Source organism: Lycorma delicatula, chromosome 10, assembly GCF_047948215.1.
Source record: "Lycorma delicatula isolate Av1 chromosome 10, ASM4794821v1, whole genome shotgun sequence".
NCBI lineage: Eukaryota > Metazoa > Arthropoda > Insecta > Hemiptera > Fulgoridae > Lycorma > Lycorma delicatula.
Window position 1 is genome coordinate 64,614,014 of NC_134464.1, and position 8,511 is coordinate 64,622,524.

The following is an 8,511-nucleotide window of genomic DNA, read 5'->3' on the forward strand; positions in this document are numbered from 1 at the left end:
AACAACAGAAATAATAACTATTATAAAACTTCGTGTTATTCGTGTTATTTGTATTTCTAATAATAAATTTATTGCTGAAGTATTTTTACAGAAAAAAATACAATATATAATTGAAGTATAATTTACTGATATATATATATATATATGTATATAATTGATGTATCAGTGCAAAAACTAAAATACGAATTGAGTTAGCGAAAAGTCGCTAATTAATGTTAATAATGCTGTAAAAAATCTTCAACCTATCTATTATTCGACAACGTGAGAAACAATATAGCTGCCACTATATTTAGTTATTATATTCGGTTATTTTACTATTATTATTTAAATGAAGTTTAAGCTACTTTATCATGTAAACGGTACATGCACTAGCTAAATGCACATATCTCATGTCTTTGTTGGCAGATATATTTATTTTTTTATTAACGGCATACACCAATTCACAAAAATACAATACATATATATATATATATTGACCAGGATGATCATCAACTCAATCTAACAAAATAAAAAATAACAGTAAAAAAACTGCCATCATTAAGTAACAACTATAGGCCTATAACAAGACATAACGACTATAAGGCTATAACAATAATATAATCTTATTGGAGTTATCAATAACAAATTATCAGTAGATTTCCACAATTCAAAACAATAAAAGGAAGACATGTGATAATGGATGACTGAATGCAACAGTAATAATAAAAAAATAAGCAAACTACAACAAAACATGGATGAGATGCAATCAGTAACAACAATAAATTAGCTATAAATAAACAGATTCACAATGAAAACAGGGCATACATTAAAGATTTAAAGATTCTTTCCTGGTGATAGCCGCTATCATGAAAGAAGTCACTGAGCCAAGTTGCCGAGTCTGTGAAGTTGCGGAACAGTACTTTGCAACTAGTAACTAGTAGAACACACACGACGGCTGAACAGGGGTGATCAACGAGTCTTTCATGGAATTCTGGTATTAAGCAGCTCCAGCTGTTAGGACAGCCCACATCGCCGACCAGAACTCTATGGAAAAACATAAAATCATGCAACTGTTGACTCCTCAGCAATAGCTCCAACCCCATGATCTCCCCCACGGCACTCAGTGGCACGGACCGGTATTCAAAGCCAAATGCTACCCAACAACATGCAAAAATATTTCCTGAATTCTCTGGAGACTCCGGATTTGTCCAAGCCGATGAGACGACCAAACACTACGAAACTCCAAAACTGATCTGATAAGAGCAACATAAAGCATCCTCATCGCCTCCACACTCAGAACCCCTCTTGGAAGTTCTAATGAGAAGACCTAGAACTTGAGCAACCCTGTTAGTAATAGCATCGATGTGATCCTCGGAATTCACCCTTATATGGATCAAGAGAGGTCAGTTTACGCTTAGCAACAGTCTCATCCAGCACACACCAAGAGAGATTTAAAGAAGTTGAAACAGGTAATGAGGAGTAGGAGCATGGTCTTGAGCGTATACAGAGAAATGGTCGGCAAAAAGATTTCAGATTCCGGCAGGAGAAGTAAGTTTCTGCAGAACTTAAGGAATATTTTAAAAAAGCTCCAAAGATCTTTAAAAAGAAAAGAAGCTCCTAAGAGATCTGATGTTCACAGGGATAGTGCTATTAACATGGGAGATGTACTCACACTTAAGCTCAGTTCTATGAACACTGATCGCAGCCGGCAAAATCCAAAGTAATCATTGGAATCAAAGCAAGTTTTAGAAACCTCTTATTGACTGACAACTTTCTTCCTCACTTCCAAATGTCTAAGTTCAGCAGAGAACCAGCAAGGAAATCGAGGTTTACGGATTTTCTTCATAGGCGTGTACTTTAGTACAGTGCTGCGCAAAATATCCATTAAGCTAAAAATACAGTGTGTTAAGAATCTTGTCGACATCACAATCAGGTACAGAATGCAGAACACTGGACTGCGGTTAAGAAGATTACAGAAAATCGCAGGATAAGCAGGATCCAGAGCAGGTAATGCACAAAGAAGAGCTCCGAGCTGAATACCAAATCAAGAACATACGTTGGTTATTAATTTAAAATAGCTGAAAAGTAGAAGCCATTATCACTAATGACCTGCGATTTATTACTCATAGGAGTAGGTAAAAAAGGTAGGTCTTTTTTCACCAATTTGCCACAATACCTCTTAATTTGTCACTTTATCCAACCATATGATTTTTAATGTTCTCCTATAGCACCACATTTCAAGAGCTTCTAATATTTTCTTCTCAAGTACTCTGATCATCCAAGTTTCACTTCCATATAAAGCTACACTCCAAATATATAATTTCAAAAATTTTTTCGACATTTAAATTAATTTTGATGTAAGCAAATTAATTTCTGACTGAAAGCTTGTTTCGCCTGTGTTGTTCAGCATTTTTTATCGCTCCTGCTTCGTCCATCCTCTTCCCAAATCACAGAATTCTTCTACTTCCATAATCTTTTCTCTTCCTATTTTTATATTCAGTAGACCATCTACATTATTTATACTACATTTCATTACTTTCATTTTGTTCTTGTTATTTTCATGCAGTAGTTTTTGCGTAGGACTTCATCCATGCCATTCATTGTTTCTTCTAAATTTTTTTTTTTTACTCTGCTAGTATTACTACATCATCAGCAGATCGTAGCATCTTTATCTTTTCACTTTGTACTGTTACTCCAGATCTAAATTGTTCTTCAACATCATTAACTGCTAATTCTATGTAAAGATTAAAAAGTAATGGGGATAGGGAACATCCTTTTTGGACTTCCTTTTATTGTGTTTCTTTCTTATGTTCTTCAATTATTACTGTTGCTGTTTGGTTCCTGTAAATGTTAGCAATCGTTCTTCTATCTCTATATTTAAATCCTAATTTTTTTAATATGCTGAACTTTTTACTCCAGTCTACGTTACCGAATGCCTTTTCTAGGTCTATAAATGCCAAGTATGTTGGTTTATTTTTCTTTAATCTTCCTTCTACTGTTCTCTAAAATTACTTCCCTTGTCCCTATATTTGGAAACCAAGTTGGTCTTCTCCTAACACTTCTTCCACTCTCCTCTCAATTCTTCTGTACAAAATTCTAGTTAAGATTTTTGATGCAAGGCTAGTTAAGCTAATTGTTCTGTATTCTTCACATTTATTTGCTCCTGCTTTCTTTGGTATCATGGCAATAATACTCTCTAAAGTCTTGACAGAACTTCCCGTTTTTCATAAATATTACACACCAGTTTGTATAATCTATCAATCGCTTACTCACCTGCACTGCACAGTAATTCTGCAGGTATCCGTCCATCCCAGGAGCCTTTCTGCCATTCAAATCTTTTAATGCTCTATTAAATTCAGATCTCAGTATTTTATTTTCCTTTTCCTTTATAACAGCAGTTTTTAATTCATTTCCTCCATATAACTCTTCAGTATATTCCACCCACCTATTGACCTTTTCTTTCATATTATGAATCGATATACCATCTTTGTTTAAAAATTAGATTTTAATTTATGTACCACAAAATTCTCTTTAAATTTCTGTATACTCCTATTTTACCAATAATCATTTCTCTTTCCAGTTTTCTTTTGCTAATTTGCACTTCCTGTTTATATATTTCTATATTGTCAATAGTTCCTTTTACCTTCATCACTAGCATTCTTATACTTTGTATGTTCATCCATCAACTGCAATATATTCTCTGATATCCAAGGTTCAATTTTCTTCTATATTTTCTACCTTATTGTTTTTACTCAGACCTCTGGCGATATCCTCCTAAAAATCTTCTTTACCCCCTCTTCCTCAAGCTTTACTAAATTCAACTGATTCATCTAACACCTTTTCTTTAGGTTTTTAAACCTGCATCTAGATTTAATTTTCACTAAATTGTGGTTGCTAACAATGTCTGCTCCAGGATTGTAGTAAAAGAGTTTATTTCTAAATCTTTGTTTAACCATGATATAATCTATCTGATGATCTTGCAGTATCATCAGGCTTTGTCCGATGTATATATTCTTCTATTGTGATTTTTAAAGTGGGTGTTTGCAATTACTAAATTATACTTTGTGCAAAACTCAATATGTCGGTCCCTTCTTTCATTCCTTTAGCCCAGCCCGTATTCGCCCACAATATTTCCTTCCTTGCCTTTTCTGATGTTTGCATTCCAGTTTCCAACTGTTATTAAATTCTTATCCTCTTTTATGTTTAATTTCTTTGTATACACTCTACCTCATCAAAATCATATTTAATCTTTCCTTTCATTTACTAAAAGGTTTGTTTTTTCTTCAAGTCCACTATATAATTCCTTTTCAATGATAGGTTTCTGAAATCCAAAGCTGTGTAATCTGCATTAAGGGGAAAAGTACTTTTCTTCTAACCATTTTTTTCTATAATACTAGTTGATGTATTAAATGAAAACCAATCACCTTTTTTTACATTGATTAAAATTAAACTAATTTTTTGCTTATTTTTAGCTTTGTTACTGTTCTCTCTATTACCATTCATAATGTATGATAAACTTCTACAGAAGTCATACATTTCTAATTCTTTTCATAGCTGCCTTCTATTAACACTATTGAATGCTTTTTTAAATATATAACCTGTATATTCAAATTTATCTATATACACATTTTTTCTGTTTGCTCTTGTGAAAAAAAATTTCTGCTGACTCAATTGGGATAAAATCACACTGATAAATTTGTAGCAACTTTACATTTAGGATACTTGAAAATATCTTGAAAACCATACAAAGCAATATGACACCTATGATATTTACATTCCACCTTAACTGTTTTCTTGAAGGTAGGCCCTACATTCCAGTTGAGCGACATCAGTTTTTTTCCCTTTCTTATTCTTTTTAGCCTCCGGAACCACCATAAAAGATGATATGTACGACTGTAAATGAAGTGCAGTCTTGTACAGTCTCAGGTCAACCATTCCTGAGATGTGTGGTTAATTGAAACCCAATCACTAAAGAACACTGGTATCCATGATCTAGTATTCAAATGCATATAAAAGTTAACTACCTTTATAGGATTTGAACCTTAGAACTCTTGACCTTGGAATTAGCTGATTTGCGATGATGAGTTTACTACTAGATCAACTCAATGGGTCAGTTATTTTTACCAACTCACACCCACCAAACTATTATATTCTGCTGATGATTGGCAGTTTTTAATGAATAAATGAAGAGTCTCAAAATTTTATACTCCCATTTTGGCTGTGAACTATCTGGAAAGAGGAAATTATGCTTTTAAAAAATCACTATGCATGACAGAATGGATAAAAAAATTGAACAAAAAATCTGAATAACCGCCAGTATTATAATGTGAATACAGTACAGAAAGTAGTTTTTAGGTTCTCCGAGTTCATGCTACCTCATTCTAATATGGTATAACTTCAATTCTTTTGCAGCTTTATAATAAACACAAAAGCCCACTGTTGAATAAGTTCATAAGTGTCCTGTGTTGAATATTTTGCCTGATATAAAGTAAAATCAACAGATGGCAATATTATATTTACAATTAGTTATTACAAAATATTTATTTGGAATTACCCAATCTGCAAAATTAAGTCCTAAAACCATTCTGATGTTGACTGGTCATCAGAATGTACCTGACAAAAAGAACACATTGTACTGGTAAATATGAAATGTTTATTCTAATACCATAAGAATATTAATTCAGAAGGAGGGATGGCATAATAATGTAATCTATGTGTTTTGCCTTCACTTATATAAACCAAAAAATATTACCCTTTTGGCCAGAACCCTGTAAAAACATTAAGGTCCTTATAAAAAAATATATTGTCCAGTTATATCATCAGAGGTGCTACACACATGGAACTGGTCTTGAAATGTGAATAATAGAATACTTTTTACATATGGTGATTTTAGTTTTTTATTGCCTCTTCAGTATAAAACTTGAAAAGCAATAATTTTTTTATATCACATTACAACCTTTAATAGAAGTTGTCATTTTTATTTTCCACTTAACTATTCTTCTACATACCTTAATAATTTTGGTTCTCTGAATTTTAATCCTTGCTCATAATAGTAGTACAAAGAGATTTATTATCAACCTGCAGCTTATATGTTTTGCAATATGTTGAAAGCACACAATTAAAAACAAATAAAATATTACATTGCTTTATCAACCTACGTTGATAAACATTAATGTAACTATACATGTAGATCGTTACATAAAGGGAAGATAAGTATCATACATTACTCATCATAAAAAAAGTTAATACAAATTAGTTTACAGTAAAACAAAAAAACTATTAATCTAACAGATTTTCAGTGGAAATGTTTAAACTAATAAGATTTATCTTATTAATGCAACCAATAGATTTATCTTTTATATTAATCACAAATTTTGCATTGTTGAATATACTCATATTCATTATGCGCAATTGGAAAGTTTTAAGATTGGGCTTGTAATTTCAAAATGGCAGTACTTACAGGCTATTGTGATGGTATTCCTTCAAAGTGAATAGGCAGACTCCCAACAGTGTTTTCACTTTTGGAAGCATTCCTGGAAACTTTCTTTCTTAAAGGTGTTAAGAACTCTCTCAATGTTTCCTGGATGTCTTCAACCGAGTCAATCATTTTTATTTTAGCAGAAATTTCAGTTTGAGAAATAGATAGAAGTCAGCAGAGTCTAAATCAGAGGATTAGGGGGTTAGCAGAAGCACAGGAATTTGGAAAGAATTTCATTATCAAGAATGTATGAGGAGCTGGTATGTTGTCATGGTAGAGGACCCAATTCTTGTCTTGCAGAGTACAGGCATTTTCTTCTGCAGATTTTTGCACAAACGCTGATGGAGACTATTATAATATTCCTAGCTGACTGTCTGCTCCCCTAGGACAAATTCATGATGCACAATACCCATAGAATTGAAAAAAATCACCAGTCATCACATTAGACTGACTTTATCACGCTTTTTTTTTTGGTCATAGTGATGATACTGCTTTCATTTCTGGGTCATTAACCCATGATTTGTCACCTGTAATTATCCTATCAAACAAATCGGGATCAGTTTTGATCCGATTAATGTTTCTTGGGACACTTCAAGTTGACGTTGTTTCTGTTGGTCTGATAACAACTTCAGAATGAAGTCATTCGCAGACATTCAACACATATCCAAATCTTCAGTTAAAATTGACTGAACCACTTAGAAACTTAAATTCAGTTTATCAGCCATTTCCAAAATTGTAAGTCTATGATCTGTGTTATAATCGTGAACTTTCACAGTGTTTTCATTGGTTTTTGAAGTGGAAGGCCAGCTGGATCGGGAGATCATCTTTGACTTATTCACAGCCACCTCTGAATCTGTTAAACCAGATATAAACATTTTGACCTGCTTTTAAAAGTTCCTAAGTCTCTGAAAGTGATTTCCCAGTTTTAAAACAAAATTTGACACAAACTCGCTGTTTCATCCATTTTGCTAAATCAACAATTTTCCAAGAATCGAAAACACCTCTTCACTTACCAGGATGCCTCTCTCTATTGAACAAAGATATCGCGATGATCTTTTCAGTACATTTCAAGGACAAAACGAGCTTCCCCTTCCATTCCTATAGGCAAACCTACCACTTCCTATTGAACAGTGGCGGCAGCTGTCTTAAAACTTTATAATCACACCTCGTATATCAGCTGGTAGAATGCCACGTTTGACCAACTCAACATAATCAATGTATAGTACATGCTCATAATTTACTATATACCCAACCAACAGACACGTGGAATAAAATATGAACTAATATTAAAAATAAGTTTAGCAAGAGAAAATACAATACTAATTAATATTTTCTGAAAAAAATCACTAATTAGCTTTCTAATTTTTTCTAATTGATTGAAAAAATTCAATCAAGAGTAAACAGCAATAATTGTAAAAGATATTATACATTATATAATGAATGTATGTTAAACTACAGTTCAGATCCAAGGATTATAAGAACCAACTTTTACAAATCAGGAAAATAGAAAACAATACATACACAATAATTTATAAATAAACAAAAATTCTCCACTTAAAAATAATACTTTTTCTGAATCCATCAATGCATCTTTAACCGTAACATTTCTGAGTCTGCTTCTGAAATCATTAGTAGTAGTATTTTGCTTCATTCTGGCAAATATTGACAATTACAAACCTTTAATACCATCTTTATCATGGGAACAGGCAAAGTTTGCCCAAATACTGTTGTACTCTTGGATGCTTTTTCAGGCTAAAAATTATTGCACAATAAGGGTTTATTGTGCTATAGCATTGCTATTATAAGTATCCAGTTTTCTTTTCTGAACAGCACCTCAGAAATATTTAAGAAGTAAAGTGCAGTTTATAGCCTTCTTAGCATACTTATGAACAACAATGTCATAATTAAAAATTTGTCTGCAATGTAGATGTTGTCTGGGACTTAAATCTTTTTGTATGCAGTCTCGCAAATAGTAAAAACTCTAATATAGTTTTATGGTTTCTCCTTTTATACTCATGATGGACAATAAACTTGTACTAATAGAAAGAACATAA